The sequence below is a fragment of the Excalfactoria chinensis genome (assembly GCF_039878825.1).
Source record: "Excalfactoria chinensis isolate bCotChi1 chromosome Z unlocalized genomic scaffold, bCotChi1.hap2 SUPER_Z_unloc_2, whole genome shotgun sequence".
NCBI classification, from domain to species: domain Eukaryota; kingdom Metazoa; phylum Chordata; class Aves; order Galliformes; family Phasianidae; genus Excalfactoria; species Excalfactoria chinensis.
The window spans coordinates 503,879-517,084 of NW_027315573.1; positions in this window are offsets into that span (position 1 = coordinate 503,879).

Consider the following 13,206-nt stretch of genomic DNA (forward strand, 5'->3'; position numbering starts at 1 on the left):
CCACCGCTTGCTTCCTCCTTAAAGGAGAAAGCTGGCAGAGACAGCTGTGAGGAAACTGCAGAGACGTGTTCTTGGCTTTCCAGAAATGCCACCACCTAGCAACAGCCTGGAGAAAGTAAATCTGGCAAAGCCACACACACTGCAAGTCCCATCACAGCTCCCTCAGGAATGGAGGAATCCAATCTCAAGTCCAGAAGAGCTAGGAAAAGGCTGCAGGATGCTCTCTTTGGCCAGAAGGCTTCCTGCGTTTTCAGGCTTACACAATTGCTGGGTATGATCTCCCTTTCATCTTTAGATGCCCAGCGGAGGGAGATCTCAGCAATGGGCTGTTCCTTACCATCACGGCCAGAGCGGAGAAGGTGCTCCCCCAGGTCACACCCAAACACCCCTTCCTTCGCCGGCTCCGGCTGCTCCGATCTCCTGGGGCGGGCCTTCACCACCGAGCGAAGGAAGGTGCTGAGCTTGCCCCGTTTCCTCGGCACTGCAAAGAAACAAAATAAAGAAACCAGTTCATTTCAGGCTTGGCTCGGTTGGACGAGGCCGAGCGTAACGCCTTCGACCGAGCACGGAACAACGGGAAGAACATTCCCAACCAGGACACGCAAGAACCGATTTTCCCCGTCCCTGCAAGTGCCCAAGGCCAGGTCGGAAGGGGCCCCGGACAGCCTGCTCTCGACTCCTGCTAAATGCGCAGGCTGGGCACCCAGACTGAGGCAGGGGCCTTGGAGCCTGAGGATGATCCTTTAGACCCCTTCCAATCCCAAGCCATTCCAGGAGGATTCTGTGACTTCCTCAAGCACAACAATAAACACAGTGGGATTGGGCCAGATCTCTGCGTGTTCCCATGGACCTTAATGCAGTCCTCTTGCTAAGCTTGCTCAACTCGGGCATTAACGAACCCCCTGAAAGCCACGCTCTGACCCCATTTTACTAACCCGCATTGTCAAATGTAACATGTGTACCTGGCTTTGGCAATGAATCGACGACGGACTCGGGAACTTTTCCGCTGATGAGTTCCACGCACTCACCAGGGAAAAACCCAACCTGTAACAAGAACAAAAAGACAGCTGGGCATTAGCCCGAGTCCACAGCCAAAGGGAAAGTCCTCTGTCACCGACACAGGGCAACCGTTTGCGTCCGGAAGCCATCCTGTGCAGGCAGAGCAGCTCCAAGCTGAGATTCCAGACTCTACTGAAGTTGGGCTCTCGTGTTGGAAGCGTGTGCCTACCTGAAAGCCACGCTTGCCTCTCCACCAGGGGCTCAGCTCCTTTGGTGGCATAGCAATAATGCACACCAAGTCTCCTACCTGCAAGAGATTGAAACGTCAATTCCTGTGGCAGGAAAGCACAGCTCAAACGACTGCCTGCTTCTGCGCCGCAGAATAGCCTCAAGCTTGACAGCCATTGCACCAATGCAGCCCCCAAGGCAAGGAACGCCTGGAACTGCTTACCTCCAGGGAGAGCTCATCCGGCCCCTGGGCGACGTAGCGCTTGATAACATGGGCTGCCGCAATCGCTGGAACGTTAAGAGATGACTCCGCACGCACCAGCTGCGGCTTCCACATGTCATCAGCCTGCAAAACAGAGCACAGGCCGTGGTCAGGAGCTGAGGACAAACTCTTTTCTGCAGGAGAGCACATCTGCGGCTCCCTCTGCTGGCTCAACACAGGGAACAAAGACAAGCCAGAGCTTCACACTGTACCTCCGTGCCCACCACCTCAGGCCCACTGCTGATCTTGCTGCACTCAAGGCCCATCACACCAGGTGTGACAAGCTGGAACAGAGCAGAAACACACTTCTGTTGTCTCTATTCACACAGCACAGTATGGAGAGACTTCTTCAGAACTACCCTTGCATACCCTGCGGCATAGGCAAGTGTTCGAGAAACTACCCCTTGCTGCAGTCTGTTCCAACGTGACAGCCTATTAGGCAGCATTGTACCAAGTTGCTATCCCTCTGCCAGCAGATGGGGACTCTGGCACAGAGCAGCAGATGCATTCGCCCAGAGCGCTCTGACAGTGTGACAGAAGGGCATTAGACAGCACCCTTCTGAGGGCTGAGCTGGAGGGCAGTGAAGAAACCCATGGCATGCAAAACAATGTGGTAGGACAAACACGGCACATACCTGGCAACAAGATCACCTCAGGCTACCTGCAGCAGTTCCTGGTCACTCTGCTCAGATCTTATGAGAGCAAAAGCTGCACCAAGGCAGTGGGCGGAGGGTGGGCAGAGGAGAGAGAAAGAGCAGGTCAGTGAGCAGGGCTAAGACAGCCATGGCATAACGCACACAGCACAATCGTCCCATCCACTTGCTGCAAGACATGCTGAGTCTCAGGCTACGGGATGCCTGTCCGCCCAGCAACTTGACGATGCTTCCACAATTGAGCACAGAAGACGACGGAAGAAGCATGGGACGGGTGCCACCCTTACGGACACCCCCTTTGGAACATGCCTACCAGGGGAAAATGACGTCTGATGCTCAAGAGTAAGCAATACGGTGCTGGGAGCTCCGACAGCCAGCACTTCTCAACACCTCGCTGCCCACCCGTCCATCCTACGCTGGCTCAGCTTACCTACAGGATGCTGCGCACGATGCTACTCAAACAAAGGCACTAAACGCACAAGAACAACAAGAAAACCAACCACTCCGAACTCCTACTCGCCCACAAAGGAACACAGAACGCACCGCTCCTCCCCTCATGCCAGCCGCTTATGACATCACCAACGGCCACCAGCCTGCTCCACCATGACTCCCCACAAGGGGGGGAGGCATGACCACGTGGTCAAATGTGATTCCAACACGGCACCACAACATTGCAGAACTCACTGTGGGGTTGGAATTACGTCCTGGTGTGGCAGCGCAATGGGAGGTGTTTGGGCACAGCTGAAGAGCTGGCTGACTCCTGACGTTTCCAAAGGAGGGTGCCAGATTCACTCTCAGCATTCTTTTGCAGGGCTCTTTGGGATGCTTCAAACCCATTTCACTGACTAGGTCACTTCTAGAATGTTCAGCTGACAAATGCTCGCTTTGTCTGGGTAACGCCTCTATGCATCATGAATGAAAAATAAAATTAAATGGGCACGCCACCCTGTGAAACTTACCTCTCTGCTCTTGTTGTCAGCCAGACACCTAAGATGAGCATTACGTGTCGCTGCTCCTGAATGGAGATGCACCCAAGTCTGTGTTCCACTCTGCTCCACCTAAGTGTCTAAAAGAAACACAGGCAGAGATGATTAGAAGATCCTTTGCGCAGACGAAAGCGCAGGCTGCACGCCTATTCTCTTTAGCAAGAAATACTACTTGAGAATCCACAGACAGTTTTATGAGAGGTAGTATGAAAGATGAGCAGAAAGGAAATAGATTCATTAAAATAACCGAGTTAATCCTCTCCCCGTCAAAAAGGAAGCCTTCTGGGCACTGTAAGCCGCACCTCCTACAACACCTTGCACCACAAATTGTGGCACATGCATTTTTTTCCCACAGGCCCCTCGCTTCTGTCGTTAGTGTCAGATCCACTCAGGTTCAAATACGTGGATCAGAACAGCCATTCAGTTCTGCTGAGGCAGGATCCCACCACTGGGATGTCCCCCAGTCCCATTCCCTGCTTCTCCTGGCACGGGTGGGGAAAGGAACAGCAAGTGATATCACCTACCCAGACTTCTGCTGGGCCTTCCATTTGGTCGCCCATCCCTGGGAGAAGCAGGGGAGCTCCCGTGGCACAAAGCTCGCAGCTGCAGAAATCAAGGCTGCCTCTAAGATGGTGCTTTCAAACAGCACGAGTAACTGGATGTAGGACTTGAAACACAAGGGTAACATGAAAAAGCCACCAGTCCCCACGGATGGGGCTGTTCGCAGAGACAACAGCTGCTTGCTTTCCAGCAGTGTGATGCTCACCCAACAAAGCGCTCAGCCAGCAGATGCCTCCAGCGTCTGAGCATCCATTTGGAGATGGTTTTCTTAACATCCAGGCTGAATCTCCCCTCATACAACCTGAGATTGTTCCTTCCACTCCTGTCTCTAGTTACATGGGAGAAGAGCAGGACAGCCCCCCCCCCGACATAACCTCTCTTCAGGTAATCGTACAGAATGAGAAGGTCCTCCCTGAGCCTCCTCTCTTCCAGACTAAATCATCCCAGTTCCATAAGAAGCTCCCCATAAGATTGTGCTCTAGACACCTCACAGCTTCACTGGTCTCCTCTGGACACATCTCAGGATTTCATTGCAGTGAGGGGCCCAGATCAGAACACAGAACTCAAGGTGAGGACTCACCAGTGCCGACTACAGGGGGATGATGGATTCCCTGCTCCTGCTGGCTCCAGCCTTCTGCATTCCAATTCCAATCTCAACCATTCCTGCTGTGGTAGGACTTGAATCCTCATTTGGGGCTGGAGCTCAACAGGTCAGCACATCAGAAATAACACAACGTGCCACTGGAAGACGTGTCTCAAAGCCCAGAAAATCCAACTCTCTGACCTCGGCACAACTCACCAACCAAGAGCCAGGCCTTGACAACTTGGCTGATCTGAGCACGCGGGAGGGGGCCAGACAGTGGACCACAAGTGTCCATTTCCACTGCAGCTCCCTGTAGAGAACAGCACCAATCAGCAGGCGTGAATGAATTCATTGACAAGCTGCACAATGAGTCTGTTCTTTACATGAGCAAAAAAAACAACAACACACATAGATTCCTGACCAAAAAAGGTGGGAGTTAATAACGACCAAAGAGGCTCCTGTTCCTAGGCCTAATCCTCTCTCCCCAACTCCTGGGTGATGCCCACAGGCTTCAAGTCAGGTCTCAAATCCATTGGACTCCCGTCAGAGAACTCCATCAAAAAGGATGTTACACATGTGACACTTACATACATTTTGCACCAGAAACAGCACTGCCAGCAGGAGCAGAGAGGTGACTGTCCCCCTGTACTCGGCACTGGTGCGGCTGCAACTCGAGTTCTGTTTCCAGTTTTGGACCCCCCACTGCAAGAAAGACATTGAGGCTTTGGAACATGTTCCAAGAAGGGCAACAAAGCTGGTGAGGGGTCTGGAGCACAATGGGGCCACATGAGGAGAGGCTGCAGGAGCTGGGAATGCTCAGCCTGGAGAAGAGATGGCTCTGAGCAAAACCGTGAGCCCCCACTCACCTCAGCAGAGGTCAACCTGCACCCCAGCCATCCGCCCATCCACGTGCACACGCACACACCTGCGCCACTCTGCCTGCTTTGCACACCCACATTCACGCACCGCATCTTGTGCTCTCCTTTGCATTCACAGACGTGTGCAAACCATCCCTGGGAACACGTATGTGCCTACACCTACCAGTAAACATCCCTGTGTGTGCACCTCTGTGCAACCCAACTCCTCAGCACACCCCTGTGCAAGCACACATTGGTGCCACCGTGTCCACGCACTATCCATGTGCTCACACACACTCACGCAACCACATCCCCTAGTGCAGCCCTGTGCGCACACACAGACACACGCGTAACCCCTTCCTTTCACTCCCAAAGTGCACGCACACACTGGTACCACAATGTCCTTGCGCAGCTCCAACTCTTTGCACACCCCTGTGCATGCACATATATGTGCATGCTCGTCCTTGCACACATACCCACTGACCTACACACACCTGAGCAACCCCACTGGTTTGTACACTCATGAACACAAATGTGTGCAACACCATCCGTGCACAAATACACAACTCGTGGAACCCCACTGCTTTGCACAATCCTGTGCACACTCACGTGTGTCATGCACTGATTTCCCAGCCAGTCCTCGTGGGGTCTCTTACTTAGGACGGGAGTGCAGGGGAGCAGCCAGAAGCTGTTTGCATTCCCTGCTGTCTGCTGGGCAGGTTTGTTGGCGATGCTTGGGTTGCTTTGCTTTCCCTTGGGAGGTGGGAAGGAGCTTTGGGTTGGAGGCACATCCCGTGCCAGAGCATCCCGATGGCACGCGTGGGATCAGCAGGTCTGTCAGAGAAGTGGGTGAGGTTGCACGCCAAGCTGCAGCAGAGGAAGGGGAGGAGGTCCCAGCACAGCTCTGCACCACGCTCTGCCACGCTGGGCAGCTTGTTCCTGGCTCAGCAGTGCCATCAGACTGTTTCTTGCATTCCTCCCGGTCCCTGTGAATGAAGACTCGGAACACAGTCAAGGCGTTGATTGAGCACCAGAGTGCCTTTATTCAATTGGAGAAAGGAGGACGGGAGAGGTACGGGGAAAGATGGGACTCATTCTCTGTTGTTGAGGAGAGAGCGGCTCAGAGCTCGTGTTGCTGCCTGGTGCCTGGGACTGCAGGCCTGACTCCAAGTCCCCCTCCAAGACGCTCGGCTTCTCCTCAGTGACACTGACTTGGTCCTGCTTGGAGGTGCTGCTGTCGGGGCACTCGGGCTGTGTTTGGGCTGGGCTGCACTGCAAAGGCACCGGGCCACAGTCCAGGCTGGTGACTGTGGTTTCTGGCAGGCAGAATTGATCACCTGAGGAATTCAGCTTTATTTGCCTTCATCTGTGTTTCCTCTTGCTGGATCTCATGCACTCTGCTGGCTTCAGTCTGTGTTTCTACTCCAAGAAGAAAATAAATGGGTCTTCACAAACCAGAAAACTGGAAAAGCACCCTCAAGTCTGCTGTTTGAGCCTTCTTCATTTCAAGAGCACATGCTTTTATCTCCTCAGCACTCAAACACTTATTGTTTACATGGAACCTTCTCTCTCCGAGGCTGTAGCCACTGTCTCTTGTCCTGGCAATGGCACCACTGAGCAGATCACCTCCATTCTCTGCATCCTCCATTCAGTATATTTGCACATGGATAAGATCTCCCCGGAATCTTCTCCAGGATTAACAGTCCTAGCTCTCTCAGCCTGGAATACCTGTTTCCATCAGCTGCCACCATCCAGAACAGCCAGCCTTCTTGCGGTCACCTGGCCCAAACATCCCTTTGTCTCTACCCTTGATTCCTGCAAGAGAGATGGGAGCTCGGCACGCACACCATCCTTCCAACACCCCATCCCAGCAGCAAGGGATCACAGCCCTAACACAGCCAAAACAAAAAGGGTGTGCGAGTTTCCTGGTAGCACTCAGTGTGAACAAATCTACCACTGAGCAACACCATGAGCCCCCACTCACCTCAGCAGAGGTCAACCTGTAACCCCAGCCTTCCCCTATCCATGTGCACACGTCCACCCGTGCGCCACCCTGCCTGCTTTGCACACCCCCATGCACTGCATCTTGTGCCCTCCTTTGCATTCACAGACGTGTGTAAACCATCCCTGGGAACACGTACAGGCCTACACCTACCACAAACATCCCTTTGTGTGCACCCGTGTGCAACCCAACTCCTCAGCACACGCACGCGTTTGTGCCACCCTGTCCACGCACTCACCACGTGCCCTCCAGCATCACTGCTGCCTCCTCCGGTACCGTACCCGCAGATGCTTCAGAGCTCATTAGCATGGACTTCCTTCCTCGCCTCAGCATCTGCTCCTGCGCTCACCTTCATTCCTACTGAGATACCGTCCGCTTCCAGCACCAGCTGACCTGCAAGACAGAGAAAGGAAAGGTGGGATTCATGCAAACGCAGAAGCCCAAGGCTGCATCATCACCACGTATGGCAGCCTTGGGAAGTCAGCTGCAACAACAGCCTTTGTCAGAATGGAAACAGGCACCGTCAATTAAGTGTGACCTCCAAAGTCATTGCCACCATCAGAAATAGGCACAGAAATCGCTCACTTCACTGCAGGTGGTTACCTCCAAATTCTTTTGCTTTGGGGAAAATGTGGGCACGGAATTGAAGGACACCAGAAAAGTGGCATCTACTTCCCTGGAGGTGGTTAAGCTTGGAAGCAGGACTTGAGCAAGAAAAGCTTCTCAGCTCCTTGTAAGGCAGTAAGTGATGGGGTGATTTCCCATCCCTGCAGAAATCCTGACCTCTGCCACAGGTGGGTGAGTGACACAAAAGCTGTGTCCTTGGTTCTCAGCCTTACCTTCTCATGCTGTTCATCCTGCTCTGCAGCTCCTGCTCTGAATAGTCTTCTTATGTTCCCATGGGGCAGGTAGAAAATGAAGACACGGCCCCTGCCACCAAGGTCAGCTCTGCAGCACACATGACCTGAGGAGCACTTGGCTACTCATGCAAACTGTGCAGTGTAAGGAAGATTGTTGCCTGTTGCACTTCTTCTTCTAATGGCTCAGAAATTAATTTTCCTACGTAGAAAATGGGAAAGGAAAATAAATAAATATATAAATAAACAAATAAAGCAAAAGCCTGACACAAAGCAGACGTGATTGTAACTATGGAATTCAGGAGGGCAAGGGATTTGCCCTCTATACGAAGAAGCTGACTGCAAAGGACCAAGAACAGCCATGATCAACGTTGAGAACTTGCGGGTCAAATTAGAGACTGAACCAATCATGGGCTTCTGGAGGTGAGGGTCTGCTCCAGGCTGCACCTGTGCACCTGTGTGCAACCCATCTCCTCAGCACACCCCTGTGCAAGCACACATTGTTGCCACTGCGTGTACACACTATCTGTGTGCTCACACGCACTCACGCGTCCACATCCTGTAGTGCAGCCCTGTGCGCACACACACAGACACATGTGTAACCCCTTCCTTTCACTCCCAAAGTGCACGCACACAGCAGTACCACAATGGCCTTGTTCAGCTTCAACACTCTGCACACCCCTGTGCACACACATGTATGTGCATGCTCGTCCTTGCACACATACCCACTGACCTGCACACACCTGAGCAACCCCACTGCTTTGGACACTCATGAACACAAACGTGTGCAACACCATCCGTGCACAAATCCACACACACACAAATGGAAGAGTCTGAATTCCTAATTGAATGGGAATCCAAGTGCAAAACTCCAATTTTGCAAATTCGCTAAATTTTTAGATACCAAGTGCTTTAGTTTGGTAGAAGACATGAGGGCAAGTAATGGACTCATTGAATGGATACACTCAGTAATGGAAAATCCATGCACTTTATCAACCAAATTAAGGAATGAATTTTTACCTTAAAAAAAACCTAAGGAATGAATGTTTACCTTCTGGATTTGAGGGATGTCTCTTCTGCCTGGTTTGGCCAAAGGAAGCCTAAGGTTATTTGCCTTTGAATAGGAAAGCCCTAAGAGAGCGAGAAGAGTTAACCTGGACAGCGTTACCCAGGGTTGTGGGAACAGCTGAATGATTTTTGAGAACTGGTCAACTCGTGAACCTGAGACCTGGGATCCTCCATCCTAGGGTGGAACTTTACTGGAGCACGTGGATGCCACAGCAACAAAAGAACTGTGTACAACAGACTGAGAGTTTGCCGAGTGTCTTGGTTTACAGAAAGCACAACTAACTCAGCAGCAAGTGACATACTTGGAATAGGAGATTACAGCTGGACTTTGAACCTTAAGGACTGCCAGGAAAGAAGCCATCTACTAAACCCCTGAGCTGCAAACTGCCAAGGAAGTCCATACTTTCCCAGTAATGACAGGAGGGTGCCAACCACGGATACACAGCTACGGACTGATGGTAAACTTCAAACAGCATCGAGTGAGTAAGGGATAGCCAGGGTGCACTGGTGCTCAATGTTCAGGAAGCCCATAGATCTACACTGGGCCAAAGGACACTCATTTTATTACCTCATACAGTGTTTACTGTATTGGAGGCAAAAGCGGGACATTCGTTCTTACCAAAAAAGATTATCGAAACACCAAGCCATCCTGGTAGAGCAGGGCAATGTAGAAATAACTGTAACTAATACTGTCAACCCAGTATCTTTCCTTAGCGGAACTCCCGGATTGCACGACTGCTTGGAAACAACTGAAGCTGCACATTCCAGCTGCTCGGTCGGACCTGAAGGATGAACCCTCCGAGGATGCAGAATACACCTGGTTAACCAACAGCTGCAGTTTGATGAGACAAGGAGACTGTAAGGCAGGACATGCAGTAACTGCTACTGACCAGGTCATAGAAGCACAACCACCAGCTGTGGGGACTTCCCCTCGGAAGGCTGAAATAACTGCCTTGACCAGAGCCTTAATTCTATGGACAGATGCTAAATATGTGTTTGGGGTGCCACACGCTCATAGGACCATCTGAAAGGAGCAAGGATTGCTCACACACAAGGAAAACAGCGCGATGTAAATCTACCAATGGCTACTAGAGGTGGTAAAGGACATCAGAAATGTAACACTGCACAGGAGACAGAAAATAAGGTGATAGATCAGATGGCAGAACAGGCAGTTGAAGAAGGCTTCAATTCCAGATGGTACACTTAAAACCTCTGAACCCAAGTCAAAACCTGTAAAATATTCTAAGGAGAACAGGAGTCTAATTAACGATTTAGAAGGGAAGAGAGCAAGCTGACAGATGGGTGCAAACCCAGATGGACACAATGTTATGCCCTTTTGTGTTTTATGGGAATTGGTTAGAAGGGAAGATCAATATTGGGCAAACCAACACTACAAAGTACAATCCCAGGACCAGGAACAGGGCACAAGTGGGCCTCACGGGAAGGGGCCTTCCAGGGCAACCATGGCAAATTGATTTCACACAGCTCCCAAGAAAAGGGGGGTATCGCTGTAGGAAAATTTCTGTCACCTTAGAAACAGTTCAGGATGCTGCTGCAGATGCCTGATGGACAATCCAAGAGGAGGCATCCTGTTTATCCAAAGTTGAATTGCAACATGGGGTAGGCAGGGATAACACTGACTGGGGAACAGTTTTCTCTGGACTATGGGATAAACTTGCTAGTTGCCAAATTTGGGATGACTGAAACAGCTTTTCTTAGCCTGCATCACCTTGCTACTCTTTGTGTGTTTTGCTTGTGTTGTTATAAGATGCTCTTTGTGTCTGTGCCAGGATACCAGAAGGGAATATATGAGGTATAGGAGAGGCATGAGCTAAGGTAAAAGGTAGAGAGCGGGACTTATTTCAGGACATGTCAAGATAGAATAAAATAATCTAGCAGGTGGAAGCCCTGCTAGATTAAAGAAAGGGGGGAACTGAATAGTGAAAAAGGACTCCATAGTAGCAGAAAGGGGAACACTTTGCTACAGAAAAGGGAAAGGGGGCCTCGCTAAGGCAAAGAGTAGTTACAGATAGATAGTTTATGTTAAGGGAGGACAGAGAAAGGGGGAATTACAGACACTTACTCAAAACAAAACCAGAAAAGAGGGCAGCAAAGATAAGAAGGAACTGTCCGGAGACCTCTGACAAGAAGAAGGATTAGATACCCCCGGGCAAGATGATGCTGACATGGGAGAACGATAACGGCAGATAACACCAAGAAGGAAACAGAAGAAGAATTTCACCCCAAAACAAAGACAAGGGTCGCGGGGAATGGGGTCAGAGGGAATGGGGTCAGAGGGAATGGGGCCATAGGGAATGTAATGAATATGTAATCAAACTGGGGAGGAGACTATTGATCATGTATTAGCTTGACTTATGTCTGTAACACACTTTTCTCCTTACGGTGTGCAAGTTTGGAGGAGCTATCCCCCTTGCACCCGGCGCTGCGCAACGCTGGAATAAACATACCTGCTTTATAACCAGTCTCTGGATTATAGAGTTTGATTCTGCAAGTCAGTACCACAATGTCCTTGTGCAAATCCAACCCTTTGCACACAGCTGTGCACGCACATACATGTGCATGCTCATCCTTGCACACATACCCACTGACCTGCACACACCTGAGCAACCCCACTGCTTTGGACACTCACGAAAACAAATGTGTGCAACACCATCCATGCACAAATCCACACACACTCACACACACACACAAAACATGGAACCCCACTGCTTTGCACAATCCTGTGCACACTCACGTGTGTCATGCACTGATTTCCCAGCCGGTCCTCGTGAGGTCTCTTACTTAGGACGGGAGTGCAGGGGAGCAGCCAGAAGCTGTTTGCATTCCCTGCTGTCTGCTGGGCAGGTTTGTTGGCGATGCTCGGGTTGCTTTGCTTTCCCTTGGGAGGTGGGAAGGAGCTTTGTATGGAGGCACATCCCGTGCCAGAGCATCCCGATGGCACGCGTGGGATCAGCAGGTCTGTCAGAGAAGTGGGTGAGGTTGCACGCCAAGCTGCAGCAGAGGAAGGGGAGGAGGTCCCAGCACAGCTCTGCACCACGCTCTGCCACGCTGGGCAGCTTGTTCCTGGCTCAGCAGTGCCATCAGACAAGAAGCAGGGAAGGAAATCAAGGATGGGGGTACCATCAAACAGAGTCCGTGCAAGCCTGTGCAAGACAAACAGACCCAGAGCTTGTGTTTTTTTTCTGCTTTTGTAGCATTTGTGTGCTGTAGCTGAGCAAAAGGTTCTGCTGCTTGATTCTTCTTCTGCAACAGCCACCTACCGGTAAATGGCTGCGGGGATGGAGGATGTGACAGAAAGCATTTGTCTGCACGACAGTGTAGTTACACTTGGTCTAGAGAGTGAGAGAGGGCAGGCAGCACTGCCTGATGTTGGTCAGGGTGAGCTCCTTCTTCCGCAGCGTGATGATGGCAGGGACAGCTCAGAGGTGGGAGCTGGGAATGGACACGGCAGGAGGACAGAGGTGTGAGGGAGCAGCCAAGGCAGCGAAGAGCATCAAAAGGCCCTGAAAAGCATCACAAAGCCACAGCCAGGAAGCTTGGGGTTTTCATGAGCAGCATCCAGGATGCTAGAGACTGTTTGCTCCCCTAAAAAATGGTAACAGAGCTCTCGCTGCGGGCATCACAAAACCAGGCAAAATGGGAACACACCCAGAGCTCTGCTGCACGCACCCCACAGTCAGAGCATTGCAAGCTGAGCTGCCTTGCTGTTTCTTGCATTCATCATGGTCCCTGTGAATGAAGACTTGGAACACAGTCAAGGCGTTGATTGAGCACCAGAGTGCCTTTATTCAATCGAAGAAAGGAGGACGGGAGAGGGACGGGGAAAGATGGGATTCATCCTCTGTTGTTGAGGAGAGAGTGGCTCAGAGCTCGTGTTGCTGCCTGGTGCCTGGGACTGCAGGCCTGACTCCAGGTTCCCATCCAAGGGCTCGGCTTCTCCTCGGTGACATTGACTTGGTCCTGCTTGGAGGTGACGCTGTTGGGGCACTCGGGCTGTCTTTGGGCTGGGCTGCACTGCAAAGGCACCGCACAGGTCGCCCATAGAGAATTTCATATGGGCTTCATCCTTCCTTGGTTGGGATTTTCTTCGAATTCTCACAAGTGCCAGAGGCAGTGCTTGCAACCATGG